We start from the raw sequence: 12,131 nt of genomic DNA, 5'->3' as shown, positions 1-12,131 counted from the left end.
TTAAATCTAACTCAACAGTAGATCGGTGAAGTGTGTCGGCAATATGGGAGCAGCTGTGATGGGCAGAGGAATAGCTGCAGGTGTGGAGGGAGGCAGATATCAAATAAAAATTTAAAATTCATGATCAGAGGTGACAGTGATGACAAACATGTGAGAGACTGCTTTACCAAACAGAAAACTACAGTGTAAAGCAGAGTGTTGAGGGTCAGCTGGCACCATACACTGTATGCACACTAGAAAAGAGATGGGGAAAAGATAACAGAAGAATGCAACACATGACAATGCTCTCCTTAGTTACTTAAGGCCATAAGGCAGCTTTCTGGGCTGAACTTGGGCTGCAACTTATCATTTGCATCATCATCATCATCATCAGTCGTAGAAAAAAGTAACACATTCCCACCGCAATTTCCCAGGGCCCATGGTAACGTCCTCAAATTGCTTGTTTAGTCTGTCTAACTTTAGCATTTAGCTCACAGTGACAATGCGAACATGCTGATGTTTAGCAGTTCATGTCATAAACCAAAGTACTGGACTTGCTAATGGAAAGTTAAGGGATCACCAATGTTATAAGAATTCCAACAGACATTGCAATCCTTAGAGCCATACTGCTAGCATGGCTAAAACTTACACAACCCATTAATCAATTAGTAAAAAAGTTGATAAGCGATTTTTTTCTTGATCGACTGATGTTTAACTGACTTTTAGCTTTAGACGAAACCCACCTGAAAAAGAACATTTTGTCACTCAGCTCACTGTGCGGGAAAACCGCAGTTTGTGACAAAAACAGGACCTCAGCGAAGTGCTGTTACTCTTGTGCAGGGGAATTTTTTATTTATTTTGGGGGGGGGGTAACATTGGTGTCATGGAAACAGCAGCCCATAAGGCTTCATGGGAGGAGAACAGAGGGATGCTGTAACCAGGGGCAACTGAGTGGTAACTAAGGTTACTGTATCCTTGATCTGAGCAGAGGTAAATTGCTTGTTGAGTGCTTTATTACAGAAAGCTAGAAGAGGGCAAGAAACCTAATGTTTATCTTTATGTGCATCTCTTAAGATGAATTATCACTAGGCTCTTTCATTAGTTAGCTGGTGATTTTGAATCTAAATGCATGCGTATTGAAAGCTTTGGAGTCTTAGTGATGCACATACAGTGTCTCACACAACAGTGCAGATAATACAAAGCGAAGTTGGGAAACCACAAATAAATGCAGACACTGAGCCTACCCCATCCTGGTTGATTTCCCTGAGAGACCTTTAGGCAGAGTTATTATGCACACGACACTCACACATTCAGACACATCCGGCGAGGCCACGGTGTTAATTATGTGGCACGTAAATGTCATGTCTTAAGTGCCCCTGGTGCTTTAAAGCTCATAACAGAAGACCCCCACTCTTCCAATAATACACACAGATGGTGTGCACAGATACTAATCAGAGCACACACATTCTTTCCTGAGTGGCAGCTCCCAACCATTGCTCATTAAGAGAGAAAAAGTCAGGAATTAGCAGCCGCTGCTAGATTCTCTCTCAGTATGAAGCTCATGGAAGAACAAACACTGAGCGGCTTTGCTCCTGATCATCAGCACTGCCAATCATCCACTGTCGCTGTGTTCACCATGGTAACCCCAATGCTTTTTGATGCTGAGGCGCCTCACTTTTCAAGTGCTATGGCAGGTACTTCATTTGCTACGATTGGTGTAATCCAGCTACAAGCACATTTCACAGCAAGATAATGGATTCTGTTTCCAAAGTCTGCATTGTCAGATGTCACATGCTTAATTACTTTCTCTCTCAAAATCCACACCATTGAACTGGGCTGAGACTGTAACTTTAAAGAGGATGAAACACATGATGCAGGAAGATTTCATTCTCTCCAGTTCTGCCTGGCCACAGACTCTGTAGTTGTCCTTGCAAGCACTGAACAAATGTGCAACAAGTAAATGAATAGTAGCATTCTTGTGAATCAACGCCACAATTTGCAAATCAAGTGGATACGTGGTTGGATCTGACAGAATACATTATCTGCCATAATCAGAATAAAAGCTTTTTTTGTGTGATCTTAGAAGAATATGAAACAGCCAAGCACAGCATGGATAAAGGGGTTTTGGGTTATTTTATGGGTGTGGCTTCAATACTGTGATGACAGTATACGAGAACACATGCGCGCTGCGCACACTGAGCTGTTTACCTGCTCCAAGTAGGCGACTGCAGACTGCACGAAACACATTCACAGTCATTCTTGGTACCTAGATTGCAGATCACCGCTGGATTGGTAATGGCACACCCTCTACTGCGCCTCGCCACCCACTGTGGCCATTTTGCCGGTGCAGGGCTGCACTTGAACTTGCTAGGAGCAGTTAGCGTTTTTCAACCTGATTGAACAACCGACTTATTTGACTGAAAACAACCTGTAAAACTGCATCAGTTTCATTCACCCTTCTCGACATTTTTGGGGCAATTTTTCTGTTGCTGTTTTTTCACAGCACCGTCAATGAACACGAAACCAGACCTATAGAGAGATGTGGGCAACGACCCTGAGGTCTGGAACCAGGCTACTGCTAACTAGCTGCACTGTGAGTGTGTAGGGCAGAGGAAAGTCAAGTTCTTGCTCCAAAACAGCACAGAAAGTAAGTTCTGAAACTACTTTTATTACATTTTACTATCAGTAAAATGAGTACAAACAACCAAACTCGTAAAAATGGTTGACAAATTGAAAAGCATTTCTAAAACACCCAGAGGTGTCCTGATATAGAAAAGAACAAGGTTGATTAACACTCTTCACCTCTGCCTTTATTTTTATATGGCCTACAGTATATCACACCTTGTCATGTGTTATTTACTTTTCATTCATTTTGTGCTACAAGACATTAAAAACCTTCTTATTTCACCCTTAAACTTTAGCCCTAGCTTCTACAGAGCAGGTAAAGCACAGGTGTAACTAATCCCATGAATGATAGGTCTTTTGCACAATACCAGCGCCTTGGAACTGGCTCACCCAAATGTAAGCAGTCGTTTGTTATTAATTACTTATTAATTGTGACTCTATACATGCTGCCAGCTGATCGTCTTCTCCGTCTTTTCAATTATCTAATAAAAACTTTGTAATACACTTTACTCCATACCTCCCATTCTTAATTTTCTCCTGCATACACATACACACACCCACATACACACCACAGCACACACAATCACTGGGTGTAATCTGTTCAGGACACAATACAGCTCTGATCACTGTTTGTTTGCTCAGATTCCCAAGAGGATTTGTGTGTGTGTGTCTGTGTGTGTGTGTGTGTGAGTGAGTGAGTGAGTGAGTGAGTGAGTGAGTGAGTGAGTGAGAGAGAGAGAGAGAGAGAGAAAGAGAGAGAGTGGTTGAAAGGTCACATCATTGAATCAATGATTGCCTCTCATACCTTTGGCACTTAAGTAGAGAATCTGCTTGGGCTGATTTAAAGGCTTTGCTTTATTCCTGATGACTTGTTCAGACTCATAATTTCCTTGGCCTTTGGTTTCAATCTTTTCCTTTCTCATAACATCAATCAAGTCAAGTCAGAGGACTGCTTAAGACCTGTGTGCAGCTTCAGTAAAGGCGATTGTGAAGGTTTCTAACAACCGGTGAAAAAGGCCAATCTGATGACACAAACATCGTATTTCCCACTATTTTGTATAGTCAATGATAGATGAGTGATTTTTAGAACCATATGGTTTAAGTGCTTTTTGGTTAGTAAGTCTTTGATTTAGTTTAGAGGCTTGTTTACTCCACAAAGAAGAAAGTTCAATAGGACACTGGATATTTTTATGCCTCGGTGTACATCTGGGGGTTTGTCACTCCTATTATAACCTTTGTCGTACCTCTATTTGGGAGATAACCATGCTCCAAGGTTCGGAACTATCGCTGGGGGATGTTAACAGGAAGAATAATGTTACCATGGATTCAGTGAGCTACGTTGTGGGCTTCTACCTGAGCACCCTTTTTACATTTTGGCAAATTGGCACCACTAAAAATATGCCAAATTAACTATTAGCAGTTCCTGTTTGCAACGTACCCATGGATGTATAGACAACAATCACTGGATTAGTTTGATACTGAAGAAAATCGAAAAACATGATGATTCTTAGGCAAGTTCTGGAGTTATAAGGAGCATCTTTTTTTCTAAGATTTCTACGTAGATTTATGGACGTTTAGACATTGGAGATACGATATCCTCAGGAAGTATTAATCACACTGAATCTAAAAATATGTACATTGTGTCTGTGTGTGACTGAGTTATGCAAGAGTACATAGTTTGACGCAAATTGCAGCAACTGGGCAGTTTTAAATTACCTTAATCACTTCCATCACCCTCCACTTCAACTCTGCCATATTTGACCTCACCATATTTGAGATAGCATTTCATAATCCTTAATGTCTGTCCATCCTTTTCTCTGTTACATACCTCTGTTGCATACTGAGCGCTCTATCTGCTTTAAAGAGGAGATCAGGAGCTGAAGGAAGGATGGAGAGAGGAAAGCGAGGGTAGAACAGACACGATTACACAGGCATGGAGAGGAACTGGAGGATACACTAACTGAGAGAATAGTAGAAGGACAGTGAGAGACAAACCTTAACAGGTAGAGAGAGGGGGTAGAGGAGAAAGAGAAACAGAAGGGGAAGGATAGGTGGGTGAGGGTGCCAAATGCCCACTCATCCCACAGGCGGCTCAGCTTCGTTTCAGCAGTGCTGCCAAATGTGGCTCGGGAGTCAACGGGGCTAGAAGCCTTGGTGCAGCTCGCACTGCGGAGAGGGAGGTAGAGAAATGAGGTGGATGGAAGAGAGAGAAAAGAAGGGCAGGACAGAGAAGGCAGTTGATTGTAAGGATTTTGTTTGACTAATAAAGAATGAAAGAAGGAAGAAAGAGCAAATGAAAACTGCCAATAGTTCTTAACAATAAAATAAATTATATATATTATCATATATTTTGAATCTTTTGAAATCAAAAACTGAGGCTCCATGAGATAAAAGACATCTATTATAGTATTCTACTCTTACTGTACAGTGTATCGACTGATTTCAAAATGTTGTGCCCAAATCCAACCATCCTCCCCTCTTCTGTCCTCAAAAAAGGCACGTTTATAAAAATTACAATGCTGTATCGAAAGGCTTCCATTTCAGCTCTGTGCTCTTGCACTTTTTATACTGTACAAAAATTCCAAAGGAATGAGCCGAAAAGAGGTGGGGATTGATCCCGACTCAGCAGAGGGCAGAAAGCGTCAGGTGAGGCAAACGTCTTCAAAGGGCGTCTTAACTCTCAGCCTTTGATCCAGACGACCAAGACGGTGAACAAAGAGACTTCAATCCCCTCTGGTCTCCTCCCTCCCTCGCTCTTTCTTCCATAGGCCACCAAAGGAACCAGCACACAATCCTTTTTACTTTTCATTCCGCTGTTTCCTTCACAGCACATCACTCCTGCACCACAACGTTAACTCATTCACTGAAAACTACAGGAGCCATGTTGTATCATGCAAAACTGGGTGCCTAGTCAAGTAATTTTATATTTATTTTGAATATCTAATTGTAGTCCAAGTGTACACATAGATACTATTTAGTTATCATACTAAAGAAAAATCAAATACATAAATGTCACTCTCTTTGATCTCTGAAAATTCAAAGGAATGGTTTGACATTTGGGGAAATACTACACTTAATCGCTTTCTTGCCAAGAGTTAGATGACAACATCGATAGCACTCTCATGTCTGTACGCTAAATATGAAGCTTCAGCCACGAGGCAGTAAGCTTAGCTTAGCTTAAAGACAGGAAGCAGGGGGAAACAGCTAGCCTGGCTCTGTCCAAACGTTAAAACAAATCTGCCTACAAACATCTCTAAAGCTCACCAAGCGCTGCTGGGATAACCTGCACATTTACGGAAAAGGGACGAGAATGGTATTGATCTTCTACCTCTCGGCAAGAAAGTGAATAAGCGTATTTCCCAACATGTCAGACTATTCCTTTAATTCCTCATCTTGCATTCATGACCAGGATATTTTCTCTGTGCTAACATCTGATGTATAAAAGACATGAAGGTAGCCTTTCCTGAATCCGAAGTGGTAACGTTCTTAAGGTAAGCAGTGAGGTCAAATATCTTGGTCACATTTTACACGTGATTTAATGGATGACAGAGATACATCTCAACAGTATGAGATGATATCCTCAGATATCCACTTTTATGTAAATTTTACATGTGCTAAACTGATCCAGGGTCTGGCTGTTAAGGGATTACTGTAGCCCCTCTATAGTAAAAGAGCAGTAAAATGACACTATGAGGATGTTATTGTGTGTGCCAACATTTGATACAGCTAGTCGTCAGCAGAAATGTCCTCACATCTCAGGCTGTAGGAAATATATGTGTATATGTAAATGTAGATGTATATGTATGTAGATTGGATAGAAGCAGATTAGACATACAGAGAACAACAACAAAACCTGCATGCTATATTATGTTTATTTGTGTATTTTGAGAATGTCATACTTGATAATGAGTTTTGGATAGTGGTTGTGTTTTGTATTTGTAATTATATATTTCATATATCCATCTTGTATCATTTTCTTGTAATGTCTACGGGTTTGGAAATAGTAAAATTAATTTAATAATTTTACCGCCTATATAAAAGTAAGAAAGTAAAATGTTTACGTCAATAAAGAATTTAGTTTTTAAAAGCACATATTCCTGAGAGAACAGAGAGCCTTTTTCTTTCACTGTTGAAGTCCAACGCTGTAAGCAGTGGACTGGATGTGAGTTCAGTGTTCCAGCAACATCCAGAATTTTAATTAAGTCATTTTACTTTGACACACATTGAGATACTGAGCAAGTGCGGACGAAGACAACTTTCTCTCGCCTCTGACTTTCTCTGCAGTCACTCATTTTAAACGCAAATATGGCCAATCACACATTAAGGCGTATTCGTTTATTTTGTCAGACGGGTTCACGAGCATAAAATAGTGATTTGATTGATGTCTCAGTGCAGCGGTGAAGGAATACTGTTTGCCTTGCTTAACAAGTAAAAACACAAAAATAATAAGGGATTTAGCCTTTTCCCTGTTGTTCAGGCACTGCACTGTGAACAGAACTTCAGATCTTCAACGTGTGTCACTTTCACACATGGAAACACCACTTTTAGCTGGTTTAGTGTGGGCATAGTCTCACTCCCAGGTTTTAGGACTCAAAACTGGATCAATGTGAAGTAAGAGGCAGGATTATACACTAAGTGGGCAGCTGACAGCAACAACAACATACTTGGTGTCTGCAATTTACACCTTTCACTTGTTAGTTTAAGGAAAACAATGTATTGGGTTTTCCAAGTAAAAAACTGAATAGAGAGAGCACACCGTGACTTTCTTGTTGTGTCCTACAGCAAAAACACTTTCCTCTGTGTTTTTCCTTCCTTTCTGTCACTCCGACAGAACTCCCCCTCTCTATTCTCTCGTCTCTTCTCTGTCTCCCTTGGCGTGCGGCACTCTGGGGCTTGTTAGCAGCAGCGTCAGTGATTAAAGACTGCAAGTAATTAGATACACATGACACCATTCTGACTGATGAGCAGCGTCTACCGGCAGACGAGCCGAATGTTTTGCTGTTCACAGTCAAAATCCTTCCCACTTATGATTCCATGAGTGCTGCGTATGATATTTCAGTTTCTGCTGTCTTTAAGACAGATACTTTAAATATGCAGGTATGTATGGTATTAAAACAAGCATGTAACTATAGTTATAGTGTTGTGTAGCTACAGCTGGTAGTGCTGGATAGCCTTATTCAGGTTTTTCTTCCTCAGTCAAACATATGGGATTTATTTATTAGTAAAGAGCTGCTCTATTACTGCTGCAATCCTTTCCATAGCTTGGTTTGCATACTGAACTTTCACATCTACTGTACCAGGGTTAGTTTGACTCATGTTTCCATCCTGGTCTCAGTCCGTATGTTCTGCATGGTTTCACTCTGATGATCGATCTGCATATTTCCTGGGTTACTAGTTTAACATGTGAGGGTCATGAGTGGCAGATGAACTGGTTTACACTAACTGAACACAAACTGAGGAACCACCTCGTTGATATGACGCCCAGCTGTCTGAAAACCTACGCCCAGCCTGGCATGGCTGTTTATCTGATGGAGTAAATGGTTGGCTTACTGGGAGACACTCTGCTGACAAGTCAACCAAAGTTGCTACAAAGTTATATCAAAATTAAATCAATGTCAAAAGTGCTGAAATGTCAACCTTAAAAACTTCTACCACAGGTTTGGGAAACAGATAGCTAACAGAGATGTAATCCAGCCTCTTTTTAAGACCTGTGCACCAGTGAATCAGCTGGCTCCTGTTGAATAAACCATGAACTAAATGCTCCAATACGGGAGCTTTCTGCTTTCTGTCTGCTCTGCCTCATCTCTCACTCCCGTCTCCCCCTTATGTCTGCCACTTATCAGTTTATCTTTCTCAACTGATTTATGTCTTGATTTTATCTCTGTCTCATCTTTTTTGTTGATAGTGATACAGCAAGCTCTCTTCATCCAAATGTGTCTTCATCGTCCTCACCTCCTATATTTATATTCCTGCTCCTTTGACACACACTCTCACTCTGTGGCACTCTTCGGCTCTTAGTTTTCAGTTTCTTAACAGCGTCTTTTATTTCTCTTTTTTTAAACTTCTCTCCTCGTCCTTCCTACTATTTTAATCTGTTTGATCATTACTATCATTAATTTCCCTTCAGTCTCGCCCACATTTGCCTCTTTGCTTCTGTCTATCTCATTCATCCTCCTGTAAGGCTTTGCAGTTGTGTCACAAATCTGTGACGAGTACGGCTGACCTCATCAAGAAGAAAATAATATTTGTGCAAATACTGGCATTATGCATATATGACAACTAGGAAGAAAAAAAGATGAGTACCGGAGTGAGGAGTTGGCATTCATGAGTAAAACTCAACACTGAGGAATGAAACTTGGGACAATCCCTGCCCAGTCACACCAGAAACTGGCACAGTGAAAATCATCCGTATGTCTAAGTAAAATAGGCATTAATAGAAGCTTGGTGACATAGGGACTTGCAGGTTAGTGAAACTACTGTAGCTGGAGAGCTAACATCTAACATGCTAGCAATCCAGGAACAAGCTAGTGCGAGCCAGTCACAACAGCTCTTTGAGCTTCTTTATTTTCTCTGAATTGTGCAGTTTACTCCCCCCGTGGCATGTTCTCAGGATTGTCCTTATTTAATTCAATAAAAAGTTACTGAAAAGGAGAAAAAAAAGCTCTGAGAGCTACCTAGCTTGCTAGCTAATCATCAGTTAGCTCGGTCGCTTAGGGGACAATAAATTCACACAGTAAATTCAAAAGATATTTGTGCAATCGACTCATGTCACATAACAGGGTCAGAAGATTTTTATGGAACAACAGCTAATTTTCGACTCTCTGTTTCCTTTTTCGATGGTGCGAATTAGCATTTTAAAGTTCACCAAAGTTTAACTGAAGTATCGCGGATAGAGGATCCAGATACTAGAATAAACCAACTCTTGTAAATTATTGAAAATTAGACAAATTAATTGGAATAAAAAATATAAACTAGTTAAATATTATAAAGAGTGCGTTCTAGACCTGCTCTATAGGAAAAGTGCACTCAGATAACTTTGTAATAGTAACTTTAAAATTGTTCAGATTTCCCCAGGAAAACAATGGAGATTAGTGATTAGTCGGTACATTGGTACACACATTCCCAGTTCTGCGCTCTCCGACTCACTCAACAGTTGCAGCCACAGAGAGCGAGGATGAGAGCGCAGTCACTGAGAAATGCTGATGACTATTCAAGGGAGAATATGTCTGCTCAAAATGTTGCTAGCGAGAAAGCACACTTTTCTTCAGAAAAGCTGTCTTATTGAATTATGTGGCAGTGGGGGGAGACTGTTCAAAAAGCTGTGATGTACCACTAAGGAATTTCAGCTTTCATGGAGGTAAAAGTGTCAGTGTTAGGTGCCATAATACATGGCAGAAAAGAGAAGAAAACAGATTGACAGGTGATCTTACAGGTGGAAGTGGAGTGCACAGCTAAGAACACTTAGGCACCAAATATCCAGACAAAATTCAAACGAAATGAGGAAGTCACTTTCATTAATATAACAGTGATGAGCTCTGTTTGGCCACACTGAACAGAAGCAGCTGCATCCTCCTATTTGCTTTCAGCGGTAAGGTTGTAATTCTGTCTAGTCTTGACAACATGGATAAACAAGCCTCCCTAAACTCCGTCTGCTTTCTGTCTTTATGTCAAACACTGTGACGATAATTAGCAGATGGCTGATGAGTCACAAGGCAAAAAGCAAGAAAAAATAAACCCCGCTAACTGCTGATGAGAACACAGATACAGCGTTCCTCCATGTGTCCCTGGTCGTGTCAGTGTCTCTCCACCAAGTTGTCAAAGTCCAACGTGTCATGAAAATGTTTTTCCCTTAATTAGATCACATGTAAAAGTCACAGTGGTTCAGAGGCAAAGGCTCAGTTAAAGGCCCCACACAACCATGGTGGCTGTGGCTTAGTGGTAGAACGGGTCATCCACCAATCGGAAGGCCAGCGGTTCGCTCCTGGCTTCCCCCAGCCCACATGTCGAAGTGTCCTTGGGCAAGACACTGAATCCCAAATTGCTCCCGAGGGCTGTGCCTTCGGTGTGTGAATGCTTAGTTACTTTGATGAGCAGTTCTGCCATCGCTGTATGAATGGGGTGAATGAGATATGTAGTTGAAGCGCTTTGAGTAGTCAGAAAGAAAGAAAGGCGCTATATAAGTACAGTCTATTTACCATTTAGACCTCTCCAAAATAACCCCCTCATTCACTACTCACTATATTCAATCGTTTGCTCAATAGTGAGCAGTAAATTGAGATTTTGGACACTTGTGGATCCTTGTCATTTTGCATCATCACTGACGGTGAACTGTCACTTCTGTCCTATGCCATGGGGCTGGGACTGTTAGCAGAAAGTAGTGCACATGTCACGGACACTACTTTTTTCATTCCATTGTGAATTTTTAAGGGCTCTATATAGAGCCCACTAAGAGACCAGACACTCAAATAAAATGGTGGACAGTAAATACAGTGCACTTTGTAGTAAATGTGCCTTTTTTACAGCAGACATTTTGACTTGTCATAGTGGGAAAAACACAGGTGTTACTAATAACATTAACAATGACTCATTCTACTCAAATGTGCCAGTAAATAAATAAATATATTAAATAGAACAGAGCCATCGTTAATGTAATTAGTAACACATGTACTTTTCCTACAGTGATAATTCAAAATGTCTGCTGTGAAAAAGGTCTAAACTTGCAGTGTCCACTGGGTGATGGACTGATACGAATCCTCAGATAAATACTTGGTGGTGATGAATCTCTATAAAAATTGTGTGTGCAATTATAAAAAAAGCAATTAAAAGGGAGGTCTAGCCATACGCTAATGTGTTTGAACACATTATATTCATGTTACAACTGAATGGTGCAAAAGTTTAATGGAATTTTGCAGCTAAGGATTCAGGATTGAATGCGGTTTGAGTTGATTTTTAGAAGTACAAATGTAGCTTGATTTCATTCAGTCAGCAGTTACAGAAAATGTGCAATTAAAACAGTAACCCCAAGTCATTATTTCATAACATTTCCATTGTACTTACAAAGATGAAGTTTCAAATAGCCGCAGCTTGATGGACTGTGGCACATTAGAGGTGCTACTGCAAGTGCAAACAGTAAACTAAGTGCTGTCAAATGATGCAACTATTTCAGAGAATTATTGGCTGCTGAAACACTCCACCAGCTGCATAACAATGGCCTTGAGTCAGCCGTGATAATCACAAACAACACACGCAGAATGCACACTTTCGCATGCACACAAGCTCAGGCGTACTAATACACTTATTTTACACACTATCACTGGCACACAAAAAAATGCTCACCGATGCATGCAACTTGTATTTGAAGCAGTCGTGGATGCATAATGCACACACACTAATGCACACACACACACTCCCTGTCTCTGGTTTGCTGTTTCAGCAGCTTGGGGGCAGGAAGGCCGGCCCTGAAATCGGTGCTATGAATGCAAAGACAGAACTCGGCCAATTAAACCTCAATTACTGCCCTGTTGTCA

Source organism: Siniperca chuatsi, linkage group LG4, assembly GCF_020085105.1.
Source record: "Siniperca chuatsi isolate FFG_IHB_CAS linkage group LG4, ASM2008510v1, whole genome shotgun sequence".
Classification (NCBI taxonomy): domain Eukaryota; kingdom Metazoa; phylum Chordata; class Actinopteri; order Centrarchiformes; family Sinipercidae; genus Siniperca; species Siniperca chuatsi.
This window is presented reverse-complemented; position numbering follows the sequence as displayed.